Here is a 10,867-nt window from a genome sequence, read left to right as displayed (position 1 = left end):
ACGATCACTACTAGAAAACTAATTATTACAGATGGATATTTCCGACGAATTTTATCCCTTAGAAATACAGACGGAATTTCAGAGGAATTTTTTATCGGAAAACAAAAAAAATGAATTAGAATAAATTATAGACGGAAAAGAAAATCAATCGATAATTCTGTCGGAAAATTAATTTTTTTTCGTGGGAAATGGTTACAGACAAAAAAATCCATCTGTAATTAAATGGACAAAAATGCTGCAGTTTATTAAATTATTACAGACAGAAAAACCGTCTATAATTTAAAATTTTCTGTCGGAAATATTGAGTTAACCCTAACTCAGATCCTATCCTCCCGATCCATTCACACTCCACACAAGTGAAGAGCTTCTTCCTCTCTCCGTCCACGCTCTCTCCATCACAGGAACTTCTTTCACCGCCGCCACTCTCTCCATCGCTCCGTCCATGATCTCATCACTGACCTCAGCAACGGCCATTCGCTGGTCATCCTCATCCACCGGTTAAGGTATGGTTTTGCATGGCTTTCAATTTTTGAATTCTTCTTATTTGAAATCATAGTTTCTGTGCTGTTTAGGTATGGCTTCAGGAATCGAAACCATTACACACTAAACAAACCAACAAACCCTAGCAACAACATTATCAATCTTACTCTTACAACCATAGAAAATGAAAGTAAAATCAAGCTCTGCTGCTGACACCGGTTTTATGGTGGTGTTTTTCAAAGCAGCATAACGTGTTTTCTATCTTCTGTGTCAGCTTGAGCTTCATCACTCTAATATTTTCATTTTTTATTTTTTTGTTTTGTTTCTTCTGTTATTGGTTCTTTTTGTTCTTGATTATTTTCATGCCTTTAAGAAGTGTTTGATGTTGTGGTTGTAGTTCGGAGTAAAAAATAGCATTTATTGCATGGTGGATATGGTATCATCAAAATTGAACCTTTTCTTGTTGTATGTCACAGTAAATGATTAGGTTGTGGTTTGGTCAATGGCAGTTTCAAATTTTGGTTGCTTTTGACTTTGAAGTTTCAATCTTTCCCATGTTTCTGGATTTTGATCTCTGCTTCCAAAGGAGAAGAAAAGGTGAGTTTCTCTTCCATTTTTTCATTTTGCTTCTGAGTTTCTAACTCAATTTTTTTCAATAGAATTTAATTTCCTGAATCACATGACAATAAAATTTACTTTTTGAGCATATATATTACTTATTTGAAAATTCATAAACTGGTTTTGTAGAATTGAATTTATGTGTGGAACTCAGCAGTCAGAATCTTGGTCTATCTATTCCACAAGTATGCTTGAATTTGAACAAAAAATAAAAATTTCTGGTGTCAGTTTATCTTTGAAGTTCTATCTAGTACCCTTTTATGCCTTCATTTAAGAAATAGTATAGTAGGGTCTATTATGTGTGCTTACTTAAACGGTTTAACGATTCAACATTCATCTTATTAGAGAAGATTTTATTTCAGAGTAGCATGCATAAGGCATATAGTTGCCCAATGCCTATTGTATCTTAAATTAATGTTGAACGTGAACAAGTTGCATCGGACAGTGTTGGCAGCAACATTTGGCTGAATTGGAATCAAATTGCTATCCTCTTCTCTGATTTATTATCCTACTTTTCTTGTAATAGCTCACCTATGGACTGTGGAAGTAGTTACTTATTCTCCTTCGTAGTAAAAATGGCACTGATGGTTCAATTGAATGGAAATTTTGCAAGTTCGGTTCTTTGTTTGGCTATTGCCATTGTTCAGTTGTACATTTTTGTCTTTCTGAGCTGTTGAGTAATAATCCTGTTTATGCAGACAAATGAGCTCTATCAGCTATCGTCTGTTGCCTTCTGCTTGCTTGTAGCCTGGGTTAGTTCTCTCTCTAAATTTTCACTCCCTGAACTACTGTATTTGTATTTGAAATTGTTTCTTTGTAATCTAATTTATAAGGAGTAAAATAATACTAGTTTCTTCTAAAACCATATTTTTACCAATTGAGATAATGAGCCCACATCAACTTGCAAAACCCTTACTGTTTGATACATTTAAAATGTCTGTACTCAGAACCTTCTTAGCTGTATGCTTATTTACAAATATTAATCACCAAAAGGCTTAGTAGTCGTTACTGACAATGATGTATGCTGGTTTCTATGAACCAAACAAATTAAAGGGTTCTCCCAATGTAAGGAATCATGTCAGGTAACTCATAAAGTGATCATTAGAATGCCAGAATTGAGAAACTATTATCTTATGAGAAGGCTTCTTACTTCATGTGAGGAAAAAGTTAATGGATTGTATTAGTTGCTTCCTAAGAAACTAGAGATGTGTGGTATCAAAGTCACACTGGATTCTTGTGTCTGTGCAGAAACTTCTTTAATCTTTACTCAATTCAATCCACTGCAAGGGCCAATTCGAGGTTTTCTTCAACTTGCTTCCATTGTGGACTTCTCAAGCAACAATTTTAGCTCTGTTATCCCAGTAGAGATTGGTTATTACATGTCTCGTATGCTTTATCTTTCTCTCGCAAACAATAGTTTTCATGGCAGCATCCCTCATTCCTTGTGTAATGCTTCAATGCTTGAAGTTCTTGACCTTTCTCATAATAAAATATCTGGAGAACTTCCCCATTGTTTAATGAAGACATGTGAGACCCTTTGGATATTGAATCTAGGGAATAACAACCTGACAGGTCATATTCCCAATACATTCTTGTTCTCTAAGAACTATTATTTTGAAAGATGTAATAAATATTATTGTTATTATTATCTAAATTGTGTTTCTGCTTATCTATTTAACCTATTTTGTTTGTGACTATGTGTGACCTTTAGTGTGACTTTGTGTGTGACCTTTATTTACTAGCAAATCAAAGAATCAGGTAATATCAAGTTCCATTCAATCACTTTAGCGGCTATTTTCACTTTCAATGATCATTATCATCTCAAGTCCACTGGTAGTTAACAGTTTCTAAGATTCGGTAATCATTTGTAATTGAAATTCATGATCCAATAAGAAAATAAATTTACCTTTTCAACTATTCTGCATATCATTGTTTTGCCAACTAACATGCACTTTGTTTACCAGGCACTTTCTTATTATCCCAAAATTTCATTTTCCTTCATTGGATGCTACTCCTCTATCAGTGAGTAACAAGTTTATCTTGCAATGGAAAAATCTAAAAAAAATATTATTTTACTTTACTGATGGATTTACAGACAGATTTTCTGTCTATATTCAGAGTTTGGGATGATTTTCCAAGGTTCTAATTACAGACAGAAAATTCGTCGGAAAATCCGTCTGCAATTACCGACGGAAAATCCGTCGAAAAATCCGTTTGTAATTACCGACGGAAAATTCGTCTGTAACTACCGTCAGAAAGTTTGACATTTCAGGGAAATAGATGGAGAATTTATAGAGGGAAAATCCATCGGTAACTGGTAAAAATCCATCGATAATTGGTAAAAATCCGCCGGTAATTTTTCGACGGAAAAAAATCTGTCGGTAAATAATTTCCGACGAGGCTTTTACAGAGGGACAAAATCCGTCGATAACCAAAAATTCATCTGTAATAAAGACTAAATCTGTCTGTAAATCTGTCTGTATTAATCCATTTTCTAGTTGTGGATGTTTTCACCTCCTATAGACTTTCTTTTTCAGTGATAGGTTCAGGAAGCTTTGGTGCGAACCGTGATTGAGGGTTTTGCAGAGGAACAAAATCCGTCGGTAATTTCGTCGGTAACCAAAAATCTATCTGTAATAAAGACTAAATCTATCTGTAAATCTGTCTGTATTAATCCATTTTCTAGTTGTGGATGTTTTCACCCCCTACAGACTTTCTTTTTCAGTGACAGGTTCAGGAAGCTTTGGCGCGAACTGTGATTGATCTATAAGCTTTATATAAATGTTGTATTTTCTGTTTATTGGTTTAGTTGAGATTTTATACCCTTGTTAATTGTCATTTTGAGATTTTAGAGGGGCAGGACTTGTATTTGGGAAGTTTTGAATAAGTTTACGTACCTATTATTATGTGATATAATTATGTGATTAAGTAAATTAAAGTAAAGACTTTTTGACTTCGTAACTAAGGATTTGGTTTATATTCGTGAAGGCTCAATATTAAATAATTATAATATTAAATTAAATGATTAGAGGTAAGTAACGCCTGAACTTTTAGTACGATCATGAGGTGTTAAAAGTAACGGTGTTACATAACCTTTCTCTCAATATTTGGTTTTGTTCGACTTGTAGTGATGAATTTCCTTTTGATGTGTTATAGGTATAGCTTTTATGTCTCGTTCAGTAATTCACAACATGTCGTCTAAAGTTCCGTTCGACCTAACCTGGGTAGATATATCTGTTCTTACTCCTATATTTGCATTGATAAAGAGTATGCTGAAACATTTTGTAGGCACCATAGGTTATGTTTAAGTCGGGAGGATGAGAGAAAATATAAAACTGTAGTTCCCAACCCTGAAGAGAGGGTTTGTTTTCCCCGACTTGATAAGTTGGCATGTCATTTTATATACGTGTATGATTGTTTTTTCACCAATTTGGGAGTTTGCTTTCCTTTCTTTGACTTCGAATCCGAGGTCCTTAGGCTTTGTAATATTGCCCTTTCCCAAATTCATCCCAATTCTTGGGGCTTTCTCAAAATCTATCAGCTTCTTTGTCGTGCACTTGATGTTGCTTCTTCTGTTAAAGATTTCTTTTACCTCTTTCTTCTTCCCAAGCCCTTTAGTTCTAAAAAATAGGGTTGGGTATCCTTTCGAGCTATTCAAAGGTGGAAGGTCTTTGCTATTTTTTATGATTCTTTCCACGATTTCAAGATTTTTTTTAAATCCAATCTATAGAAGATGTCCGTCCTTTCTTTTTTAATGATAGGGATGAAGCTCTTTTTCCTCTGTATTGGGAGGAGAACTCGTAGTTGTTAGGTATGGTATGGACGACCTGGATGAAGTCGAGGAGAGTGTAGTTACCTTATTCCAGGAGTGTTGGGGTTGAGCTCCTAATCTGGATACCGAGAAGATTTTAGGGAACCCCAGCCAAATTCAGTCCGAGCTAGGTAGAATTTTCTTTTCATCTTGCAGATATGAGATATAAATTTATTTTTTATTTTGTCTAATATACTCTGATTTTGATGTCGTACAGAAAGTATGGCTAGGAAGTTGGCGGCGATAAAAACCCTTCGATCAGCTAGGAAGAACATTGTTGCACGTAATATACAACTGAAAGAGGCCGGCGATTTGGGCGACCTCTCCTCTCCTTCTAAGTCGAATTTGGGCACCTCTACCTCTCTTAAGGTTACTCCTGATCCAACTTCTCCTCCTTCAAACTGATTGTGCCTCTTGCGCCACCTATTCTCAAGTCGAGGCCTAAGAAACGTAAGACTTTGAAGTCGGACAGTGTGTACGACCAGGGTTTTGATGTCGTGGCTTTCTATGAGAAACACATTTTTTCTTACAGTGATATTGGGATGGACAATGTTTCTATCAGGAACCATCTCCAAGTTATGGCCCGAGGCGGGATAAGAACGGCTGGGGTTTGTTCCACACTTCTGAAACAATTGGAGGAGACTCCCTTGGGTGCCATTCAATGCTCTTTATCTTATCTGAAGGCTGAGGTAGCATCGTTAAGGAAGATAAAGTTAGAATTGGAGAAGGAGAAGGAGGTCCTAATGTCAGACCTTGCTAAAGCTCGAGAAAAGGTGAAAAACTCTTAGGCCGCTTGTCCCATGGCAGAGGGCTTGAAGAAAAAAGCTTAGGAGAGTTATACTAGAGTCTTCAGGGAGAAGCTGGATTTGGTATATGAGGTCGTCAAATCAAGGGAGAAGTATGCAGACCTGGAGGAAACTATAGCTCAGGGGATGGATGAGTTAGTTGAGAATTTAAAGGCCCAGTTCCAAGTTATAGCTCCCGAGGTGGACCTCTCCCTTGTTAGCCCTAATAATATTATGGTTAATGAGAAGATTGTCCCTACGCCAGAAGATTGTCCCTATGCCAGATGCGGTCGTCTGCCCATGCTCATTTGCATCTTGTAGTAGGCATTTTTACTCGGCCAACACGACTTTATTCGTAGCTTCTACTTGTCCATTGGCTTGGGGGTGTTCAACTGATGTGAACTGGTACTTAATCTTGAGACTTACCACCAAGCTTTTGGAGGCTGAGTTGGTGAACTGAGTTCTATTATCCGTTGTGATGGAGACGAAACTCCAAACCGAGTGACAATGTTCTTGTAGAGAAACTTCCGACTTCTTTGAGTTGTGATGGTTGCCAAAGGTTTTGCCTCCATCCACTTAGTGAAATAATTAATACCCACTATGAGGTACATTACTTGTCTGGGGGCTTGTGGAAATGCCTTACGAGGTCTTAGTCTCATTCTGCAAATGGTCAAGGCGAAGTGATGCTAATGAGCTGTTTTAGGGGTGCCACCTGGAAGATAGCATACTTTTGGCAATGTAGACATTTTTTAATGAAGTTGGCTGCCTCCCTTTTTAAAGTCAGCCAAAAGAAGCCAGCTCGCATACTTTTTAGGCTAGTGACCGTGCTCCTAGGTGGTTTTCACATATGTCGTTGTAGACTTCCTCTAAAACTTCATTAGTCTTAGAGGTTGAGATACATTTTAGTAAAGGCATGGATATTCCTTTCCTATAGAGAACGTTGTAAACAAAGGTGTAGTTTTGTGCTTTCCTTATGAGCCTCCTTACTTTTCTTTCTTTGTTAGGAATGATATCAAACTTGAGGTATTTGATGATGGGAGTCATCCACCGTAAACTTATATTAGATATGGCCATTGTGCCCAACTTGTCAACTTTCTTAATTGCTGATGGTGTGTGGAAAGTTTTCTATATCAAGCTTCTATTGTTGCCCTCTAGCTTAGTGCTGGCCAACTTGGAGAGGGCATCATTTCGAATATTTGATTCCCGTGCTATAGGTCAAATTTCTGCTTCTAAAATTGACCTAATTGTTCCCATGTTTCTTCTAAGTATTTATTGCCCCAACTTCTTTGGCTAGCCTCAAGCCGGCAAGTAAGGCTTCGTACTCGACTTGGTTGTTGGAGGCTGAAAACTCGTATTTCAATGAAAGTTCCATCCGAGTTCCTTCCTTGTTCTCCAGAATAACTCTTGCTCCACTTTCAATTTTGTTGGATGATCTGTCTACGTATAAGTATAAGTTCCAGGTTCCAGGGCTTCTCTGAGCTTTAGTGTATTCAGCCATAAAATCGGATAGATATTAGGATTTAATTGTTGTTTGACTTTTATACCTTAAGTCGAACTCAGATAGCTCTATTGCCTATTATAGCATCCAACTTGCAGTGTCTGTTTTTTTTTAAGATGTGCTTCATGGGCTGATTAGTTTGGACTTTTATAGTGTGAGGTTGAAAATAAGGTTAGAGCCTTCTAGAAGTAATAACAAGGGGATATGCAAACTTCTCTATCTTTTAATAGTTTAGCTCTCCCCCCTGTAGAGCCTTGCTGACAAAATAGATTGGTTGTTGTCCGTTCTCATCTTCTCGAACTAGGACTGAGGCTACGGCTCTGTTTACAACTGCTAAGTATAATACTAGTTCTTCTCCTGAGACAGGTCAGGTGAGGATTGCTGGTTGACTCAGAAAAATTTGGAAATCTTGAAAAGCTTGTTGACATTCCTGAGTTCACTCAACTCGGCTCCTTTTCTTGAGTATTAAGAACAGTGGTAGAAACTTCAGAGCCAATCTTGCTAAGAATCTAGATAAGGCTACCGGCCTTCCATTTAACTATTGGACTTCTTTGAGATGGGTGTCAGGCTTTTCATCTCCAATATTGCCTTGCATTTGTCTGGGTTGGCTTCAATACTCCTTTAAGTGAGAATAAAGCCTAAGAACTTCTCGGCTTCCACTGTGAAAGTGCATTTTGAGGGATTTAGTCTCATACTGTGCTTCCTAATTATGTTAAATACTTCAGTTAAGTCAGAGAAGATGTTGATGTCCTCTTTGGTCTTGAAAAGCATGTCATCCACATAAACTTCCACTAATTTTCCAAGGTGAGGTGAGAACACCTTGTTCATTGATCGTTGGCTTGTGGCTCCAGCATTCTTCAATCCAAAAGGCATTACTACATAACAATAGTTAGCTTTTGGAGTGATGAAAGAGGTATTCTCTTAGTCTATCTTGTACATCAGAATTTAGTTGTAACTCGAGTATGCATTCATAAAGGACAGGTACCTATATCCCGAAGATGAGTCTACCAACGAATTAATGCTGGGAAGAGGGTATGGATCTTTGGGACAAGCTTTATTAAGGTCGGTATAATCAATACATATTCTCCATTTTCTGTTCTATTTCTTCACCAGGACCACATTAGCTAGCCACAAAGGACACTTTACTTCCTTTATGAACCTGATTTCTAATAAGGCTTGTACTTGCGCTTCCACGAATTGTGCTCTTTCATGCCCAAGCTTCCGTCGCTTCTGTTTAACAGGTTGTGAGCTGATAAGCGGATATTTTATATGCTTTTTGACATTATTTTCATATAGTTTTTATTATTTTTAATTCAAGTTTTATTAATTTTTCTTAGGTTTTAGTGCAAAATTCACATTTTTGGATTTTACTTTGAGTTTGTGTGTTTTTATGAAATTTCAGGTATTTTCTGGCTGAAATTGAGGACCTAGAGCAAAAGTCTGATTCAGAAGCAAGGAAAGCGTAGCAGATGTTGTCAGGATCTGACCTCCGTGCACTCAAGCAAGAAGTTCTGGACCTACAGATATCCAAATGGAGCGTTCTTAATGGCTTTTGAAAGCTAACAACGAGAGCTTTCCAGTAATATATAATAGTCTATACTTGTCTTTAGAGATGAAGGCCCAAAACTGGTGTTCAACGCTAGCCATCTACCCCAGTCCTGGCGTCCAACGCCCACAAAGAGGTGGCCAGCGTTCAACGCCCAAAGGGGAGTCCAAAAGGGGCGTTCAACGCCCAAGAGCCCTACTAGCACATGGAGACACCCTTAGCGCAGCCCAAACACTCACCAAGTGGGCCCCGGAAGTGGATTTTTGCACTACAAGCCTAAGCCTATCATATTTCTGTAATCCTTAGTTAGGAGAAGATCAACCTTGTTTAGGATCTTTGACACTAGGACTCTCCAACATATCATATTTTCGAACACCATTATGTACAGTATGAGCCACTAAACCTCTTAGGTTAAGGTTAGGAGCTCTGCTGAGTTTTATGGATTAATAAAAGTACTACTGTTCTATATCAATTCGTGTTTGATTCTCTCCTAAGATGTATCTTCGTTCTTCAACCTTATGAATGAGTTGAACCGTCACAAGTTATCTCTATTCTACATGGGTTTAGCGAGCATCTTTCATCGGATATCAATGAACCACTAGCTTGAGGATACATCTCTTAGACGGCTAATCCACGACTTCATTGGGGACTTCTCGAGACATCAGTTCAACCGAGGTATGGAGAGATTAGGGTCTTTGTGGTAAAGGCTAGAACCAAGGCGCAGCATTCTCTGATCCGGAAGATTCGACCTTGTTTGTGGCGTTTTGAGTAGGATCACCAAGGGAATGAATTGCAGGAGCTTCACTCTCATTCAGACTGGATGCGCACTAAACGTGGTGTTCAACCTAGAGGTAGATTGGCGGCCGCTCAAACCGGCGTTGATTACATATAGCCTGTTATAGAAGAAATCATTCACAGTTGGATTCGACAGTATGAAAGTATTGATCCAGAAGAATAAAGCACCTCCGAAGCCTTAACCATTTTCTTATCATTGAATTCACAATTAAACAACTTTTCTATCCACCTAACTAAGATATACTAGAAAACCACTGTTTGATCCAGGCCGACAATCCTCGTGGGATCGACCCTGACTCACCTCAGGTATTACTTGGACGACCCAGTGCACTTGCTGGTTCAATTGTGCGGAGTGTGGGAATCCGTGCACCAAGTTTTTGGCGCCGTTGCCGGAGATTGTTCGAGTTTAAACAAACTAACGGATTATTTTGTTGCTTAGATTAGGTATTGTCTTTAATTTTGTTTGAGTCTTTTATTTTCTTTTTTTTATTAATCTTTATCTTTTGTTTGAGTCTTTTGTTCATGTTCTTGTTAGAGTTCGAACTTTCTTGAGTCTTTTTCCAAAAAGTTTTCAAAAATAGTATCTTTTTTGTGAGTCTAGTGTCAAATCTTAAGTTTGGTGTCCATTGTATGTTCTTTGATTGCTTTGAATTTGTTGAATTTGTTCTTGGTGTTCTTCTTGGTCTTCAAGTTGTTCTTGTTTTTCTTTTTGTTTTGATCTTTAAAATTTTATGTTTGTTGTCTTTAGGTATTTATCTTTAAAATTTTCGAATTCTAGTGTCTTTAGATCTAAAAATTTTAAGTTTGGTGTCTTTTTGTCATTTTTCTCTTTCTTCATTAAAGTCAAAAATCAAAACTTTAAATATCTTTTCTTATTTTTTTTCTTAATTTTCGAAAATCTTGCATATTTAATTTCAAAAATTTCAATTTAGGTATTTTCTTGTTAGTCAAGTCAAAATTTAAATTTTAAAATTATATCTTTTTAAAATCCTTTCAAATCTTTTCTTTTAATTTGATTCTTAACTTTCTTTTAAAATTTAAATTTCAAATATTTTTAAATTTAAAACTTATCTTTCTTAACTTTTTTATCTTATCTTGTTTCCAATTCACAATTCAAATTTTAAATCCAATTTTCAAAATCTTATGTTAGCATTAATTCAATTTAAATTTTCAAAATTTAAATTTTAAAATTTAAAATTCAAAATTCAATTTTTAATTTCAAATTTAAATCTTTTTCAAATCTTATCTTATTTTCAAATCTGTCTTAATTAGTTACTTGTTTTCTCTTTCTTCTTTTTCAAAACTTTCTAACTAATTCCTCTCTCTTCTATTTT

Source organism: Arachis ipaensis, chromosome B09 (assembly GCF_000816755.2).
Source record: "Arachis ipaensis cultivar K30076 chromosome B09, Araip1.1, whole genome shotgun sequence".
In the NCBI taxonomy this organism is placed as follows: domain Eukaryota; kingdom Viridiplantae; phylum Streptophyta; class Magnoliopsida; order Fabales; family Fabaceae; genus Arachis; species Arachis ipaensis.
Note: the sequence above shows the minus strand (reverse complement) of the source record.